The following is a 5,892-nucleotide window of genomic DNA, read 5'->3' as shown; positions in this document are numbered from 1 at the left end:
ACCTTCGGTTTCCTGAGCCTGAAGATCATTGTTGAATTCCATATTTCTCAGTTTTTCTTTCAAAGCATGAATCTCAGCTTGATATGCCTTTTCCTTTTCTCCCCATACTAATCTTTCTTGGATTTTGTCATCAAAGGCTTGAACATGAGGTCTTTTGGCGGGTCTCTCAGATTCGGGTTCTGGCTCGGTGTTCACACAGGACCTCTTCTCAAACCAAGCAGCATAGTTTGGATCCACTTCTCCTTTTGCGATATCCGGTACCTGGGTGCCATTTTTTAGATACCGGCAGCTGTTCCAATCCCGCTGAACTAAAGCCTCGGGCAATGCAGCTTCTGGATGTAGCTCTATGACTTGAGTACTTAGATCTTCGTCTTCGGGCACAATCTGATACCGTCCTAATTGTCTCAAGACCCTCTGTGGTGCGTATGGTTGAATACCTTTCACCCATTATCCTCAGGTAGCCTTTGGTTGCAGTCATGTATATAGCCTCCGTCTTTGGGAGCCATCCTATGGACCACTCAATTTGACTTGCTTTGAGAGCTTTCAAATGAGACACCCATGCTTCAAACCCTTCCGGCACATTGTAATCCTTGACCCTCTCTTCATAACTGGTGATGAAGTTATTTGGGCTCGAGCCATAACTCATAAATCTGGGATGGTGGCAAAGATGCTCGATCATCCACATTTGTAGGAGGATATTGCAACCTTCGAAGAACTGGGCCCCGGCTTTGCACAAAGTCAATGCACGATAAATATCCGCCAATATCAACGGGGCAAGTGTATGATCTTTCATGGTAGTGAGGATTTGTGCAATTCTAGCCATACGTATATCCACTGTCCCCTTCTCATTTGGAAAAACCATTATCCCCAAAAACGCCACGATAAATGCAAACCGGCGATGAAGTTGCCAAAGACCCTTATCTTGTTTGTTGCACAACCCCTTTTCATGTGCCTCAAAACCAGAAGAGTGCCCAAACCTGAAGTACAAAAAGTGGAAAGCACAACACCCTTCGCTTACACGGTTCTTGCTTGTCTGTTTACTGATATTCAGGAGGTCAAAAAACTTGTGCACTGACGAAGCCCTTGGAAATATAAGCTGTTGCTTCCTCAAATCTCGTCCAAACTCAATGTACCCGGCTATCTCCTCCAAAGTAGGGGTAATCTCAAAGTTTGAGAAGCGAAAAACATTACGAGCAGGGTCCCAGAAAGTTATCATAGCCTTGATCAGATCGTCTCGTGGTTTGATCTCCCAAATGTCTATAAGAGCGCCCAATTGTTTTCTTACCCATTTCTGACCATCTTGATCCAAATCATTCCACCACATGCGCAAATGTACTCGAGCCTGCCCCCTGACCACTTCTGGCGGATCCTGGATAGTATTCATTTGTTCCTATAGAAAGGTGGGGTTAGGGTTGACTCTAATGGACCTTTTTTGAAAGAAAATTTCTAGTTTTAAAACAAAAGACCATGATCCCTTCCTTGATATGCCAATTTTAGCCAAAAGGCTAGCTTTGCAAATATGGCCCCTTCCCAATTCCACATGAATTTTGAGGCCGGGGAGGGCTTATTTTATGACACTTCTCAACTTTAACCGTTCATCTACGAAGATAGCCCTTCGACAACTGAAGAATACTCTAAGGCTACCTCGGCAAGAACGGTTTAAAACATTGCCGAAACTGAATCGACTTATTTTGACTGAACTTCCAAACTGCATCTATTTGACCCCCTAATTTCTTTTTCGTTTTTTTTTTCAAAATAAGGCCGGACCTTATGTAGGTTGCCTACATATCCCATATCCGATGGGAATCAGACCCGCGTAGTTCGGCCAATTTTGAATTTTGAAATGATTATCTTTTGAAAAAAATTCGGCAGAGCTTCGGGGTATTTTCAAGCATTGGGTTTTTCTTTAGAACCGGGTTTACTCCTTTCCTACATCACTCTTGGTCTTTTTCTCTTTCTCTTTTCCCCTCTCTTTGTTTTTTGATTTTTCCTCTCTTTTCTTCTCTTTTTAGCCGGTCAGCATGTAAGCCAAAACAAATGAATGTTCACATAGCACATAGGATGCATCATGATGGTCTGTTATTTTGGGGTACACCTGTCCTAGACGGACCCAACCCCTGTGTTGAGTCCCCTAAGCCAAAATGCACGTGATGCAAATAAGCGCTCCTACTAGGGATCCGACATGAGGCTGTGTTCTTCTAGGTTTAAAAAACCTGGGGTTTTGGTCTAGACTTGGGGTACCCGAGCGGACAACTGGGGCCGAGGAGGGGGCGACGTACCGGGAGCACTGAAGTCTGCACGGCCTTGTCGCTTGCCCAGCCTCGCTCTATTTGGTATATTTTCTAGAAAAAGCGGGCTACGCGAACGTATGTACCAATTTTAAAAAAAACTAAAGGGGTGGCGTAAGAAGACAATTATATACAATGCAACAATATTAAAGCGGTAAACAGATAGCATTTAGCACAAAGGTTCACATAATGCAATAATATCAATAATAAATAAGCCGAGTAAAAATCATAAAACAAGCTCGAATTCTTGAACCCTGAACAAAAGTTCTGGGTTTTATTCCCCAGCAGAGTCGCCAGAGCTGTCACACCTCCTTTTTCTCTTACTACACCCCCGAAAGAGGGTATAAGTAAAGGGAGTTATTTCCAACTTGAAGTGACAATCGAAACGGGATTCATTTTATCAAAAATTCAGAGTCGCCACTTGGGAGATTTATGGTGTCCCAAGTCACCGGTTTAGGATCCCGTATCGAGGAGATTTGACTCTGTTTAATGTCCGCGAAACACAAAAATCCGAGTAAGGAATTCTGTTAACCCGGGAGAAGGTGTTAGGCACTCCCGAGTTCCGTGGTTCTAGCATGGTTGCTTTGATCATACTTGGCTCATTAAACTATTTAATTACTGATTTTAGAACCTATATGCTTTTGCTTCCTTTACCTTTTTTAATTAAGAAAATTATCTGGAAACGGGTTACGCGTACGTATACCCGCCCGTTTGGTGCGTCAAAAATCATGTCACGCGAACGTGTCCACAATTAATAACGCTTTATTATTATTAAGAAGATTTGGGCCGAAGTTGCACGAACGCATACTCCGGTTTTGTTTTTAGAAGCGTAATTGTGTTACGCGAACGTATACACAATCAAACTAGTATTTTAAAATGACCCTAAATGATATTCTACGAAGTATTAGTCATTTTTAATATCTAGGTTATAAAGCTCATACGAGGGCCACACAATTATCATTTTTGCTTGGCACGGCACACCTCAATTATTTTTTAAAAGAGAACTACATTTGGGGGGTCGTAAATTATTTGCGTTATCTAGCACGGCATACCTCTATTTATCTAAGACCAAAATTTAATTATGATCAAAAGAGTCACAACTAATTAATAAGTCACAAATCACACAACTACAGATATCTTACCCAAAAAAGCAACGAAGCTAGATGGGAATCGGTGATATTAAATTGCGACTGAGCAAACTATTGAACATGCCAAGTCCAAAATTAGCTGGGCTTAGAGGAAGGCCCAATCGAGGAGCCTAACTCTCACAAAGCAAGCCCAGGCTAAATGGCGCAGGGATCAGGGATCGAGTGCACGCAGCGGCAAAACCCAACCAAAGTTCAGAGTATAGCTAACAAAGTGTTCTTACTAATTAACATGCATATAATAACGGGGAAATTGTTACCCAACGAAGCAAATCAGTTTACAAGTTCAGAAAGGATAGTGCAAACAAGAAGAAAGGGTACTTTTATATTTGCAGACTATAAACTACTGGGGCACTTAATGCAAAAGATTAAAGTAGTCATTTGACTGAACATTTCCAGAAATGGTTGTATGGACACTTTATTCACAAATTAGGATGTTTCAACCAAATTCGACAAGCACATATCAGCAACACGTTTCTTTTCAACTCACTTTCATGCTTTGAGCTTTGTTAACAGTGAAGCTCAATTGTAGACTAACTTATGAATCAAATGAGGGACTCATATTGCCATATACATGTTCATATTCTACACACTGAATCAAATTAAGAGTAATTTGACAAACCCCTACTTATCATTGTGAAACTGTTTCATCCTAATCAACTACCACAAAATTGACACTTACCACCATTCTTAATAGCCTATATTACATGCTTCAATACCAATTAAACTCAAAATAAGAACCAAATAAGCTCACAGATGAAATCCAATACCAGTACAACATACTATAATCAGGATTAGGAGGAAACTACTATATAAACTAACAAGATCTAATTGTTAATCACAACCGAACTTTGACAGATACATTAGCCTGGACTTCACAGCCACAGAATGATTATAATATTGAAAGAACAAGAGGTGAAATCCACAAATAACTTCATATTTCATTCTCTCATCAACTCATGCTTCAGTTTATACATCAAGTGACATCCATAGAGGACTGAAACATACCTGAAAATGAACAGAATGAAGAGAGGGAAGGTTATCAGTAGCAAATAGCAGGAATCAGCCTAGAACCAACCAATGAAACAGTGAAATCAGCTCAAAGCAGCTATGAAACAGTATTTCCCAATAAGAAATCCAAACCAGCTTTAAATCAACCCAGAACTCCACTCATGTTCAATCCAGAATCAAATACTATTTTCAGAAATCAGAAACTCAAAAAAAACCCAGGGAAAGTGTTTAATGAAACAGTGATCTTCTCTGAATTTCTTAGCTATATTTGTTCTCAGAACTTTTTTTCGATCCCCCCTTTTCTAAGGCAAGAAATGATGCCTTTATAGGCAAGCAAATAGGGCAGCCTAGACAATTTAGTTTTTTTCAAATAGACCCTTCTCCAATTCTTATTTTTGCTACCTAATCCCTAAAATTCTAACTTGCTTGCCAAGTTAAATGCCTACAAATCTGAAATTTCACTAAGACCCCCCACTAGAAGCTTCTAAATCAGTTACTAAAAGATTCCCCACCTAGACTTCCTAAACTACCCTTCATCCCTTTGTTATTTACCCTTAGCAACCAAACCGAATAATCCTTACCTAAAGCCTTTGGGCTTTCAAACAGAGTCGAGCTCTTAGTGCCCCCCAAATCTAACCTGCCATAAGCCTTAAACGACAATCAATCCAATAGCAAATCAAACAAAAACTTGCCAAAGCCCAAAAATATTTAACATCTAATTCAAACCAGCAGAAACCAAACTCAGGCAAGAATAAATTCCAATAAAGACCCAATCCTAACTACACGACTTTCACAAGCTAAAACCATTAATTCTCATTAAACTAAAACGATTCGAATCACACGGAAATATGAGAAACCAAAAACCAGAAAATAAACAAAAGACCAGAAGAAAAGAATGAAAGCAAAGAGAGTACTAACGCTATTCGCCATGGATCGATGAAGACAAGGAAGTCGGTCAAATGCTCTTGGTTGAGTCTGGTACGAACAAATCTTGACACGAACCATAATTGTCATCAATCGATTGTTCTAAGCAAAACAATCGCTTAACGACAGTTCTGAGTCGAGTCGAGTCTTGAGAACATGGGACCTGAAGCAATACTTTTCTGATTTTCTAATCCGGATTTGAAGTGGATATGCGGGGATTTTGGAAAGATTGGCACCGGATTAATGTTTGAAGGCGTGTGAGGAACGGATGGTGAGAATTTGGGGCAGTTTTGGAGCTAAAACGCCATGGCCATGGAGGACTAGGGTTCAAAAGATCTCTGATGAATGAGAGAAGAAGGAGACGATGGGTTATTTGGGAACTGATTTGTCTCTACAGAATTTCGGACATATTAATTATAAAGAGGGGGTACTTTGGGCCATTGGATGATGGATGGTGAACGGTCCAGATCGTTTTGACATTGGAGAACTCGAAACGATATAGTAACGCCCCCATACTACGTCGT

The sequence above is a fragment of the Nicotiana attenuata genome, chromosome 9 (assembly GCF_001879085.1).
Source record: "Nicotiana attenuata strain UT chromosome 9, NIATTr2, whole genome shotgun sequence".
Lineage (NCBI taxonomy): Eukaryota > Viridiplantae > Streptophyta > Magnoliopsida > Solanales > Solanaceae > Nicotiana > Nicotiana attenuata.
This window is presented reverse-complemented; position numbering follows the sequence as displayed.